The sequence below is a fragment of the Bos grunniens genome, chromosome 28, assembly GCF_055505025.1.
Source record: "Bos grunniens cultivar Pamir isolate PY7600 chromosome 28, Bosgru_T2T1.0, whole genome shotgun sequence".
NCBI classification, from domain to species: Eukaryota; Metazoa; Chordata; class Mammalia; order Artiodactyla; family Bovidae; genus Bos; species Bos grunniens.
This window is the reverse complement of record NC_141192.1, coordinates 37,573,203-37,587,693: the sequence shown is the minus strand read 5'-3', so window position 1 is coordinate 37,587,693 and position 14,491 is coordinate 37,573,203. Positions and strand designations below refer to the sequence as shown.

General features: G+C 43.7%; 1 non-coding gene across 1 annotated transcript; it reads left to right on the top strand.

The window, feature by feature from the left end:
- The first annotated feature begins 5,416 nt into the window (after positions 1 to 5,416).
- LOC147343148 (U6 spliceosomal RNA) lies at positions 5,417 to 5,521 on the top strand. Its single transcript, XR_015157245.1, has one exon. It is a non-coding gene; the product is annotated as a U6 spliceosomal RNA (small nuclear RNA).
- The last annotated feature ends 8,970 nt before the right edge of the window (positions 5,522 to 14,491 follow it).

Below are 14,491 nucleotides of genomic sequence, written 5' to 3'. Positions count from 1 at the left end.
TCTTCTGATTCCTGGTGGCTCAGACCATAAATAATCTGCCTGCAATGTGGGAGACCTGGGTTCGATCTCTGGATTGGGAAGATCCCTTAGAGAAGGGAATGGCAACCCACTCTAGTATCCTTGCCTGGAGAATCCCAAGGACAGAGAAGCCTGGTGGGCTATAGTCCGTGGAGTCACAAAGAGTTGGACAGGACTGAGTGACTAACCCTTTTCCACTATAATTTACCTGCTCTTGGCATCTGTTTATTTTTCAGTTAGGAGCAAGTCACCTTTTCCTCCTTAATCTCAATTGAAATCTACCTGCACACATTCACCTCACAGCTGTGTCAAGGCTCGGACCTTGAGAAAACGAAGCAGCCCTGGCTTAGATCTGCACCGAAACATGGAAGGTTTCACAAGCCCCTTTACAGTTTGCTCATCATCCTCTCACACACTTTCCTTCTATTGCATCATTTCTTCCACAAGAACACTTAACACTTTTTTTTCTTTCTCTTAGTCCTTTTGCCACTTCCTGTTTTCCCTAAATACTTAGTCTCCCCTCCCCCACTAAAGAGACACTGACCAGGAGATTTTGTACATAAACCACTATGGATCCCAGAGGGAAAACTGAAACCAAAGGAAAAACTGCACTCTGCTTACTCTGGTGTCTTCTGCAACATGGTTGCAAATTATAAGTACCTAGCCAATCATTTACCATCTACTGGGCACTCACATGTGTCAGGCAAGGGGCTGGCACCTGTCCAAGATGGAAGGCTATGGACCAAAGCTCAAGGATCTCAGACCAAAGACAAGACCCCGAAGGATCTTCCAAAGTAGTAGAAATAAAAACAAAAATAAACAAATGGGACCTAATCAATCTTATAAGCTTTTGCCCATCTAAGGAAACCATAAAAAAATGAAAAGACAACCAACAGAATGGGAGAAAATATTTGCAAATTATGTGACCAACAAGGGTCACTTTCCAAAATATAGAAGAGCTCATATAAGTTGCTGACAAAAAAAAATCCAATTGAAAAATGAGCAGAAGGCCTAAGTAGACATTTCTCCAAAGAAGAAATACAGATGACCAGGAGGCACATGAAAAGATGCTCAACATCACCAATTATTCAGTTCAGTTCAGTCGCTCAGTTGTGTCTGCCTCTTTGCAACTCCATGGACTGCAGCACGCCAGGCTTCCCTGTCCCTCACTAATTATTCAGTTCAGTTCAGTTCAATTCAGTCGCTCAGTCGTGTCTGACTCTTTGAGACCCCATGAATCACACAGCACGCCAGGCCTCCCTGTCCATCACCATCTCCCGGAGTTCACTCAGACTCACGTCCATCGAGTCAGTGATGCCATCCAGCCATCTCATCCTCTGTCGTCCCCTTCTCCTCCTGCCCCCAATCCCTCCCAGCATCACAGTCTTTTCCAATGAGTCAACTCTTCGCCTGAGGTGGCCAAAGTACTGGAGTTTCAGCTTTAGCATCATTCCTTCCAAAGAAATCCCAGGGCTTATCTCCTTCAGAATGGACTGGTTGGATCTCCTTGCAGTCCAAGGGACTCTCAAGAGTCTTCTCCAACACCACAGTTCAAAACCATCAATTCTTCGGCGCTCAGCCTTCTTCACAGTCCAACTCTCACATCCATACATGACCACTGGAAAAACCATAGCCTTGACTAGACAGACCTTTGTTGGCAAAGTAATGTCTCTGCTTTTGAATATGCTATCTAGGTTGGTCATAACTTTCCTTCCAAGGAGTAAGCGTCTTTTAATTTCATGGCTGCAGTCACCATCTGCAGTGATTTTGGAGCCCAAAAAAAGAAAGTCTGACACTGTTTCCACTGTTTCCCCATCTATTTCCCATGAAGTGATGGGACCAGATGCCACTAATTATTAGAGAAATGCAAATCAAATCTGTAAAGAAGTAGCACCTCTCACCAGTCAGAATGGCCACTATTAAAAAGTCTACAATAACAAATGCTGGAGGGTACACGGGGAAAAGGGAAACTTCCGACACTTGGTGGGAATGTAAGTTGGTGCAGACACTATGGAAAACTGTACAGAGGCTCCTCAAAAAACTAAAAATAGAGAAAACATATGATCCAACAATCTTATTCCTGGGTATATATCCAGACAAAACTGTAATTCAAAAAGATACACGCATCTCTATGTTCACAGCAGCACTGTTCACAAAGCCAAGACATGGAATCAACCTAAATGTCCATTGAGAAAGGAATGGATAAAGAAGGTGTGGAAGATACATACAATGTGGTACATATATACTACTCAGCCATAAAATGAATGAAATAATGTCATTTGCAGCAACATGGCTACAACTACAGATTAGCATACTAAAGTGACGTCAGCAGGAGAAAGACAAACACTATGTGACATCACTTATATGTGGAATCTGAAATGTGACACGAATGAACGTATCTGTGAAACAGAAAGAGAATCGCAGATGCAGAGAACAGACTGGTGGTTGCCCAGGGAGGGGGTGTGAGGGGTGGATTGGGAGGTTGGGGTTAGCAGCTGTAAGCTTTCTTATATATAGGATGGATAAACAACAGAGTTCTGCTGTACAGCACAGGGAACTATCAATATCCTTTGATAAACCATAATGGAAAAGAATATGAAAAAGAATATATATGTATAACTGAGTCACTGTGCTGTATAGCAGAAATTAATACACTATAAATCAACTATACTTCAATTAAAAAAAAAAAACTGAAGGAAGATACCAGACTTGGTGAAGTGGTGGCTGTGAACCTATGAATGGGGGCCATACTGATTTCTGTGCTATACAGCAGGTTCTTATTAGTTACCTGTTTTATATACAGTGGTGTATATATGTCAGAAAAGTGTGGAATACTTCACAAATTTGCATGGGGTATACTGCGTGTAAAATATGTCTGTGCTGAAGGCATTTGTATTTTAATGTTTGTCTGTCGTCTTCTCCTTAGTGAAGTCCTAGAAGAGAGAGTCATCATCATATTTTTTCTCAGAGCATCCAGGGCTTTGTCCACAGTGCCCCACAAGCAATCCTTCCCTTCCATCTGCATCACGAGCCATGGGGTCAGAAAACCAGGATACAGTCAGGCCAGCACAGATTAAGTGCCAGCTGACTTCTTCTCCCTCGTGTGGTGGGTTCAAGTCCTGATTCTATTGCAACCTGGTACAGCAACAGAAGGGGCTTCCCAGGTGGCACTAGTGGTAAAGAACCCACCTGCCAATGCAGGAGACATGAGACACAGGTTCGATCCCTGGGTCGGAAAGATACCCCAGAGAAGGAAACGGCAGCCCACTCCAGTATTCTTGCCTGGAGAATCTCATGGACAGAGGAGCCTGGCGGGCTACGGCCCATAGGGTCACAAAGAGTCATACATGACTGAAGCGACTTAGCACGCACATACAGAGCAACAGAAATCTGCACGTGATAAAGCAGTTGCTTTTTGAAATGCACTTATTGTGCTAAGCATTTTACACAAATTATATCTTTTCATTCTCATAGCAAGACTATAAGGTAGATACAGTCATTAAATAACTCGCTCCAGGTCACACAGCTGATAAGTGGGGCTTTCAGACTATGAATCCAGGTGGGTCTCTCATAATACTATACTATACAATACTGCTTGCCCATGCCATCTGTTTCACAGATGAAATTTTAAAAGAGATTATACACTTGGTAGATTGGCAAGGACTAGGAAGCTGAGTGATGTCCAGGCAGGGGAGAGCCTGAGAACAGTGTGCTTTGCTAGCCCTTGTAGATGAGATGATGGATCTTTCCTCCTCCGTTCCTAAGTCAGATTTTGCTCAGGTAGTCTCCTGTGTCCAGCTCCAGAATGGAATCCAAGTATTTCAAGCCATTATTTTCCAAACCATCAACATGCACTTTGCTGATTCCCAACCAGTGTCTTTCGAAAAAATGAAGTTGAATAAAAACAGTGTATATTGTACCTTTCCACTGGAGTTCTGGTTTGTGTGAGAAGATAAATGTCTTTATTCTTAAAGCCAGTTTGTGTTGGGATTGTTGTTCCTTTGCAGCTGAAAGCATCCTGGGTGATTCACTGACGGTGTGAACAGTGCGATATTTCTGGAGGGCCATCTGACTACATGTGTCAAAAATTTCAGTAAACATACTCAGCAATACCACTTCCGGGAATATGTCTCAAAGAAGGAAATGTCTGTATGTGCCATTTAAAAGGATGTTCATGGAATCAATATTTTTAATAGAAAGAAACAGGACTAAATAACTTTCAATAAAGATGATATAAAATATGTTGTATTCCCAATTCTAGAGCTTCCCAGGTGGTTCAGTGGTAAAGAATCCACCTGCCAATGCAGGAGACACAGGAGACAGATTCAATTCCTGGGTCAGGAAGACCCCCTGGAGGAGGAAATGGCAACCCAGTCCGGTATTCTTGCCTGTGAATCCCATGGACAGAGGAGCCTGGCAGGCTACAATCCATGGGGTCACAAAGAGTCAGACATGACTGAGCGACTAGACACGAGCACCAATACAAGCTGGATTCTACGCAAGGGAAAGCTATGCAACCAGTAATGGACGAGATTTATAAGTCAGTGAATTGTCCACACTGTCTTAGGATAAATGACACAAACAGGAAATTATTTGAGCACGGAGTTAAAAAGTTAAGACAGTTTGTTTGGAGTGATTTTTGATAGAGACAAATATCATCACTAGATGCTGACACCATTGGATAAAGGATGGTGGAGAAGGATGTGCACATGTTCTCAGAGGATCACCTAAGGTTCTTTATTGATTACAAGGATAGGGGGACTTTATATCAGACTGCAGATGCCACCGTAACCAAGCGATCAGACTTTGCAATCCCAACAATGAGACACTGTGAGCCTCCTGACACGATGCCTTGTAAACTACCACCCAGGTCATATCCTTGTCAGAAAGATTAAGCCAGATATACTCAAAAGGAAACAAATTCAGACTGTGGGGCCTTCAACAAGACCACTGGCTTGGACTCTTCAAAAATGTTCATGTCTGGGAATTCCCTGGTGGTCCAGTGGTCCGGACTCCAAGTTTCCACTGCTGGGGCCCAGGTTTGATCCCTGGTTGGGGAAATAAGATCCTGCAAGTCACACAGTGTGCCAACAACAACAAAAATGTCAGCATCACAAGAGGAAAAAAAAAGACAAGAAAGAAATATTCTAGAACTGTGCTGTCCAACAGAAATGTAATATGAGCTATATATGCAATTAAAAAATTTTAAATAGCCACAGGTAAAACTAATTTTAATAATGTATTTTTTGCCCAATACATTCAATGTATTATTATTTCAATATGCAATCAATATGCAGAATTACTGATGAAATAATGTACATTTTTTTGTGTGCGCTAAGTCTTGAATACACTCAATTTGGGCCAGCCATATTTCAAGGGCTTAAGAGCCATATACAGTGCTTGCTTTGGCAATGCATAGACTAAAACTGGAATGATACAGAGAAGATTAGCATGGCCCCTGTAGAAGGATGACATGCAAATTTGTGGAGTATTCCACATTTTTCTGACATATATACACCACTGTATATAAAACAGGTAACTAATAAGAACCTGCTGTATAGCACAGAGAACTCCACTCAATACTTTGTAATAGCCTATTTAGGAAAAGAATCTAACAAAAATTAAGAGTGGATGTTGTATATGTGTAACTGAATCATTGTGCTGTACACCTGAAGCTAACACAACATTATAAATCAACTATACTCCAAAAAAGGTTTTTTAAAAAAAAAACAGTCACATACAACCGGGGACTTCTGTATTGAATGGCATAGCTCTAGAGTAAAGAAGGCTGGGGGTCCAGTGGTTAAGACTTTGCCTTCCAGTGCAGAGACTGCAGGTTCGATCTCTGGTCAGGTAACTAAGATCCCACATACCACATGCCTCGTGGCCAAAAAAACAAAACATAAAACAGAAGCAATATTGTAACAAACTCAATAAAGACTTTAAAAATGGTCCACATCAAAATAAAAGAAAGATGAGTAAAGAGACAGTCGCCAAATGAAATGTGGGATCCTGTATTGGAACTGCGTGTCTAATGGGAGAAAGTGTAGACTGTATATAAGATACTATTATTATATGTATGGTAAAGTTCTTGGTAAAAATAGTAGTTAGTTATATAAAGTGTGTGTATATGTTCAGTTGCTCAGTTGTGTCTGGCTTTTTGCTACCCTATAGATTGTAGCCCACCAGGTTCCTCTGTCCATGGGATTTCCCAAGCAAGAATACCAGAGTGTATTGCCATGCCCTCCTCCAGGGGATCTTTCCAATCCAGGGATCCAACTTGTGTCTCCTGTGTTTCCAGCATTGCAGGCAGATTCTTTACCACTGAAAGAATGATGCTATTCTTAGGAGATATATGCTAAAGTAATTGAATGTCAAGTATAATGCCTGCAACTTACTTTTAAATGGTTCAACAGTGGTGCTAAGTTGATAAATAGAGATTGAAATAGATACAGATATACAGAAGAAGGGTGCAAATACTAACAAACAACTGGTGAATCTAGGGAAAGAATATTCAGGTATTTATTGTACTGTTTTTACCAAACTTTTTTATGGTTTGATAGGCCTGAGAGAAAAAACAGATTACAATAATGATAATGGCATTTTAGATTCTTTACAGTTTACAGCATATTTTCATATATATTGTGAATTTAATCCTTTCAAAGTCTATGAAGGTAGATATTTGGCATGTTTGACCTTTGTTTTATAGTAAAAACAAAAAAAACCCAAAACATTTCTTTGGTGCCCACATTCCAGGCACGACACATACATTTTCTCTTTTAATTTTTCAAAGGACTCCCAGCGGCAGGTGGGGTCTCTTCCATTCATAATATCTGACATCTGGGGCTTTGGTAGGTCAGGGGATTGCCAGGGTCACAATCTGGGCAAGCTCCAGAGGTAGGGTTTAAATGCATCTCTGTCCCCCTCTGGGGACTGAGCTCTTTTCTCTCTTTGCCTCCTGTTTGTAAGTCCTGTTTCACAAATGTAGAAATGGGGAGCCCAGAGAAGTTAAGTAATTTTTTCAAAGTCACACAGCTACCAAGGGGCAAAAGCAGAAGTCAAACCTAGTCTTCACTCTGTCTCCAATTCCACAGCTCTTTGTTCACAGCAGCCAAACCAATGGAATGGCCCCTCCCCTCCAGTGAATGCCCTGAAGTCAATCTGGGCTCTAATGGGGTGACTCATGTGAGAAGAAATCTTGGAGAAAGGGCCCTTGGCACAGGAAATTAGTTGAGTTGTTGAAGTGGTGCCAAGGAAAGGCCCGCGATCTAAGAGCAGGCGTGGCTGCAGAGAAGCTTTGTAAAAATAAGAGCACGACTGCACTAAGTCATCTGATGCTCTGATTAAGAAGCATGAGTTGCCACACCATGTGATGGGGTGGCCATAAGCTCCAGCCCTGGAGACATGACCTGGCACAGATTCTATTACTGGAGCACCAGGGTGGTATTCAGGCAGGGTTACGTATGAGGGGAGTACAGTGGGGGAAGCAAGTCAGGACTACAGTCTCACAACTGTGCTGAACTTTTACAAAAGTAAATATGAATACTTTTCCATATTCAATGAAATTTCATTTAAATTTTTAAATGTAAACTAAATTTTTCATTTTGATTTTAATGATCCGAATAAAAGACTGGGTGCTTTACTGAAAGTCACAGGTTGGAGAACAATGAAGTCATTTGTCCAAAAACTCAAATAAGAAAATAGCCATCACAACAGGAATCTGAGGGGACTGTGCATTTTACATCAGAACAGCCTCAGGGCAGTGAGGACTTCTAAAGGGTGATCATCCCTTCAGGGACCACTTCATCCTTCCCACTGAGTAGGAGACTCCAGCAGGGGCTCACGAGGGGGCTGTGAAGCTGAGAAAGTCATCCTTCTGTTACTGAGTCCAAGCTCATACTGCTCGCCTCATGACAGGCTGATAAATTGAGAGATGAGTTGTTGGGGCAAGGAACTTTATTCAGAAATAAATGCAGATGGAGAAGATGGTAGACTCATCCCAAAGAACCATCTTGCCTGGGTTAGAATTCAGGCTCCTTTTATACTAAAAGGAGAGGGAGTAAAGTCAAACATTTCCTGGTTCTTGTCTGTCTCTGGAGGGAATGTGTTAATTTCTTCCTCCCTGTAGGAGGAAGGTGGGCTTGGTCAAGTTGTTTCTTGTGAGATAAACAAAGGTATTTTATCTTAATGCTCATTACCTGGGAAGCAGGGTTCCCATAGATGGGCTGCTGCTGCTAAGTCGCTTCAGTCGTGTCCAACTCTGTGCGACCCCATGGACTGCAGCCTACCAGGCTCCTCCATCCATGGGATTTTCCAGGCAAGAACACTGGAGTGGGTTGCCATTGCCTTCTCCGGCCAGAGATGGGCAATTGTATATAATTTAAGCTTATAGGCAACATCCCTTTAGAGATTACCTTGTAATAGAATACAAAAGTTCTTCTCTGTTACATTCTAAGCGCAGATCTTGAACTACGAATCACTACCTGAACTGCTGGAAGGAACTGACTGGCTGTCCTAGGGGAGTCCTGGATCCTCCCAGGCTCAGCCTCCTAAGACAGCGTGTGTCCTTAGGGAATCCTGGAACACACTGCGAGACCCTCACCCTGACTGTGGCATAGCCTAGACTGAGAGTCATGATGGCCTCTTTTCTTTTTTCAATTTTATTGACATATAGTTGATTTACAATGTTCTGTTAATTTCTGCTGCACAGCAAAGTGACTCAGTTATACACATATGTGTATATATATACATTCATTTTTGTATTCTTTTCCATTATAGTTCATCACAAAGTATTGAATATAGTTTCCTGTGCTATGCAGTACAGCCTTGCTGTTTGCGCATGCCCACCAGTAGATACCAGTCCCCAGTAGGGTAGACCTGCTGGCAGAAATCAAGGCTAGCAGCCAAGGTCTGTCATTCAGATATCCCACGTGGGTGTGACTGCTGAGTTAATAAATTCTGCAGAACTCCATCTTCATCCTGAACTGGCCTTGTTATATGGTCAAGTTCACCTGAGACTTTCATCCAAACTCATCTGAAAGGGATATGACATGAGGGCTACAAAGACTGGCAGCAAAGGGCTTACACCGAGACCCTTCCAAAGCAACCTCCAGACTGACCACCAGCATGTCTTCCCTGTTGTTCAGTTTGAATCCCCATTGTTTTTTAATCCAAATCTTTGCCTTGCCAAGCACTAGGAAAAGCAGGTCTTACCCAGTTAAGGGCTGACACAAAGGGGTCTCTACCTGTGGCCTGGTGACTCTGCAGCCCAGAAGGGCTCACACTGTCCTGGGTCCCCCAAGTTCCCACTGTGCCCCAAGGTGGGGGACCAGACCCCAGAGCTGGAAGAAACTTGTGTGGCTCAGAGTCAGCAGAATCCTCTGTGCTGGAAAAGACTTCACACTGACCACAGCATCTTGTGACTCACAGTACCAAACGCTGCTCCTAGCTGGAGGAAATGATGACACTTCCAGCCCTTAGAGGAGATCTGTGGTCGCTGTAATCAGACTAGTACCCTGTTCTGTTTCAGTGACGAAGGGTCACATTTTCCTTTGAACTGAGAAAATTCATGTCAGGCGTAATCATACCACCTCCCTCCTTCTCGTTCCCATTCTTCCTCTCTTCCCTCCACCACACTTTCTTTTACCCTTTCCTCTGTGTTTACAGGAATGTGAAACTCACATAACACACAATGAACCATTTCAAAGGGTAGGGCCCAGTGGCATTTCATGCATTCAGAACTGTGCAACCATCATCTCTCTCTGTTTTCAAACCTTTTCATCACCCTGAGGACCCCACAGGGAGGAAGGAGTCATTCTTGTTTCCATTTCTCCAAGGCCCTGGCAGCAGCAACTAACATGCTTTCTATCTTTATAGATTCACTTATTCTGGACATTTCATATAAAAGGAAGCATGCAATATTGCAGGGGCCCCGAACTCTGAGATCTAATGCTTGATCTGCACTCGAGCTGATGTAATAATAATAGAAATAAGGCTTACACACAATAAATGTAATATGCTTGAATTATCCTGAAACCATCCAGGAAAAAAGTACCTTCTATGAGACTGGTCCCTGGTGCCAACAATTTGGGGACCCATATTGAATACGGGACCCTCTGGTCTGGTATCTTGCACTTAACATTCTGATTTCAAGGTTCATCCAAGCCATCGCATGTAACAGCACTTCATTCCCTTCTATGACTGAATAGTATTCCATTGTATGGATATGTCACAATTTGTTTATCTAGTCATCTACAGATGGGCATTTGGGTGGTTTCCACCTCTTGCCTATTATGAATAACACTGCTGTAAGCATTCACGCACAAGTGTCTCTGTAGATGTTTTCATTTCTCTGGAGTGTACACCTAGAATTTTAAGAAACTATCAAATGTTTTTCCAAAGCAGCTGCACCAGTTTGCATTCCCACCAGCAGAGGAGGGTAACACTTTCTTTCATCTGATGAAACAAAACAACATCAAAACAATTGGCTCATCATAAAATAGTGAGCCTGCTGAGGACGTTTAGATAACCAACCATCTTTTGCAACAGTGATTCACCAAGTGTGGAAAGGTGAGCTTGAAACAAACCCGCCCAGCTGGTCCCCAGCTTTCCTTGAAGGGCAGAATAAGATCTTTGAGTAGGGAGAGGCTTCACTGAAAATTCTCTCCCCTGTGCTGGCTCTCCAGCTGCTCTTCTCATTCAATTCTGGCCCATCAGCAGGTCGGCTTGGCTGGATACCCACTGAGCACAGAACACCGACCGGGCCAGCTGGTGGGAAGATGCACAGAAAAAGGTGCCAGGGGTATTCAAGGAGCATACGATAATCCAGACAAGTCTGAACAGATAAGACAAGGGTGGCATTTTAGAGCTGGAGAGGATTGTGGGATCTCAACTCAAAATCAGGTACAAGGTTGGAGTTGAGGGAACTGAACCCCCAGCTTCATGGACTCACATCTGGCCAGTCAGTGTCAGGACATGAGAAGTCAGACCCGCCGTGGTGAGAGGAGCCCTCATCTACTTTGCTGGGATTCCTGGGTTGGTCCCATGAGGCAAGCTGAGAGGTTGGGGAAACACAGATCCTTCAGTCCTGCCCAGACCAATCAGAACCGACTCTCTCGGAAGATCTGTGCTCTCAGAAGATCTGATCAGGAAGTTTGGGGAACCTGCCGCCAACTGTAAACAATGATAAAGCTGATTTAACAGCACCAAAAGTGCCTAGTCTTAATTTTTAATGTTGATATGGCCTTACATTTGAGTGAAAAGTTGGAAGTCGTCATGTTTACTTGATATGTGGTTTCTGTTGGAGCTTGCCTTAGGCTCTGGTGGTCTGATGGTTCAGATAGTCAATCTATGGCATGCATGTGTCACACCCACCCACCAACCCCCCTGCACACCACACACACACACCCAGAATGGATGGAGGTTGCCCCACCTCTTTTAACCCAGATTATAGCAACTAAACTCACTGTTCTATACCTTGCTTTGAAAACAAAACTAAATCCCTTATCTAATCTGATAATAGTCATTAATAAAAAGCCTGTGAAATAGATATTTTTTAAGTCCTGATTTCACAGATGAAGAAACCAAGATTCTATGGGTCTCAGCTACTTGCTTAAAGTCATGAAACCAGTGATGGGTTAAATTCTGTCCCCATGAAAGGGTATGTTGGTGTCCTAACCCCCCCCCCCCTCCCCGTAGCTTAGAAGGTGACCTTATTTGGAGATAAGATCTTTATAGAAGCAATCAAGTTAAAATGAGGTCATTAGGACCTTATAAAGTGGGAAGTTTAGACACAGACACCCACAAGGTGAGAACCTCTTAAGAAGATGAAGGCAGAGATCAGGGTGAGAAAGAACACTGGACTGCCACCCACCAAAAGCTGAGGGAGAGGACTGAGACAGATGCTCCCGTACAACCTAGAAGGAGCCCACCCTGCAAACTCCTTGATCTTGGACTTCCAACCCTCAGAATGGTGAGACAATATGTTTCTACTGTCTTAAGTCAGCCAGATTGTGGTCCTTTGTATGGCAGCTGCAGCCAACTAATATACCAGCCAAACTGAGAATCAAACACAGGTCTGTCAATATCTAATTAGAGTGTGCATGACCGCCTCAGGGAGCCTGGAGTATAGTGGGGGACAGATGTGAGCAAAAACACTCGGCAGCTCTCTGACAGCTCTGTGCCAAGACCAGAGGAGCACAGAGTAGGAGTGTGGGGGATGGGAGGCAGGGGTTTTAGAGGCAATTTCCAGCAGGTGGAGTCTGGATGAGACTGTGTGCTCAAGTCAGTTCCAGGTTTGTAATCTAGAATGCTGTGCAGCAAGTACATGCAGAGGGCTCATAGAGCTTGCTCCCCCCGCCCCCCACAAACACACACAGATGTGAACAGTACCATGGACAGTGGAGAGAGATGCCCCCTAGGAGGCAAACACAGAGTCCTTGCTCCCTTCCATCTCTTGGACAAGTCATATAGTCTCCAAGGCCTTGGTTATTCCAGCGATAAAGTCAAGAACATCATATCTTCCTAACCTAAAGGACTAGAGTCCCATTTAAGGTCCATATGTGAGGGTTATGTCTGGGAGAGGGTGGCCTCCTGTGAGGCCAGTGGCTCCCAACCTTGGCTCAGCCTGGGAAACTTTTGAACTATCCAGATTCCAGGGTCCCTCTCCTATAGCCTCTGATTCAGAGCTGCCATATTGGAGAAGGGCATGGCAACCCACTCCAGTATTCTTGCCTGGAGAATCCCATGGACAGAGGAGCCTGGCAGGCTACAGTCCATAGGGTCGCAAAGAGTTGGACACAACTGAGCCACTAACACTTCCTTACTTACCAAGGCATGTACGTGTGTGCTAAGTTGCTTCAGTGTGCTAAGTGCACACATGTATATGTGTACACACACATGCACACACACCTTGCTCAGTTGAAGGGCCGTGCTACAGAGGAGTCATGGACAGGTCTGGGTAGACCATGAGAGTTCTGCTGGGGTAAGTGGGGGCCACAACTGCAGGATCCGCACCCAGCACGTGAGTAAAAATAAACATTGCTGTGCCTGAGTTGAGGAAAATTCAGGGCATGGGGATGCTGGCAGTGTGAGGGGTATAAAAGCAGAACCCAGTGAAAGGTGTTTAGGAAGACTTTTGTCACCATGAAATGACATGCCAGGCCTGGTGGCTACTTGGGAGGAGTTATGGGGTCAGAGAAGAGGGTTTGATAAGGAACTGTGAGCAGGCCCCTCTGAGTGGGGGTCTGAGAGACTCGAGGCAGGTGAATGGGGAGATTGGATATTTGTGGGTAGTGTCAAGGGGAATGTTGACCCAGGAGTCTGAAGTGCCTGCTAAATCGCTTCAGTTGTGTTTGACTCTATGTGACCTGATAAACTATAGCCTGCCAGGCTCCTCTGTCCAATGGGATTCTCCAGGCAAGAATAGTAGAGTGGGTTGCCATGCCCTCTTCGAGGGGATCTTCCCGACTCAGGGATCAAACCCACATGTCTTTACACCTCCTGCGTTGTCAGGCAGGTTCTTTACCACCAGCACCGCCTGGGAAGCTTGGGCTCACTGTGTAGGGATGTACTGTAAACAGTGGCTGGAAGACACACTCTGAAATTTTAATCAAGGGGAAGGAGTGTTTAATATTGTCAGATACAACAGACATGCTTATTTTAATTAGCTTGTTTTGGCATTAATTGACTTGCTGACTGTCGGGAGCCACGTTAGGCATTACTGACAAAATGGAGGCACGGCCCTAAACCTCCTCCCTTTGTTCCGCAGGCACGGACCCGGAATGAAGGAGTTAGGCTTTGTGATTCTGACTTGTTTTTCCCTTTCCTCAGATGAGTTGACTGGAGAGAATATTAAGGTGCTTATTGTTTTTGAGAGGAGCACGAGAAGGCATAAAGCCTTCTGCAGCTGTGGCTCAAAGAATAATTCATAAAGTTAATCACTGACATTTGTTCAAGGACTTTTACAAAAAAGTGTTCCAGGGTGAGCACACAGGCTGCAGCTTGAGGCCATGGGAGGGATTGCTATCTGAAGCCCATTTGTGAGAAAAGTGTTTATGGTAAAGGAGTTTGCCGAATTGAGGGCTTAGGAATAATTAAAATAGTTAGAAGCTAAAGATTTAAGGATTGCTGTAATGTTAGCATATTCTACTATAGCTTATAGAAATTAGGGACTTTAGAGATATTATTAGGTAGAAGCCCTTTCTAAGAAATAGTGAGCTTGGAATACTAGGGGCAAACAGGACTTAGAAAGATAAGAAATAAACTGAGGAATGTTGTATGCAGCCCAGACATTAGCATGAGTTACAGTGTATTCACAAGGACACATGAGAAAAAGTAGATAAGAAAATCGCTGAGGAAGGAACTCCTTTTGAGGGGCAACATGATTTTTGGAGAAAAATAAATCTGGGTCAATGGGAACTAAAAATATCAAACCTCTGACCTAACGCTTTTGTAAAAGTATAAAAGAGAATCA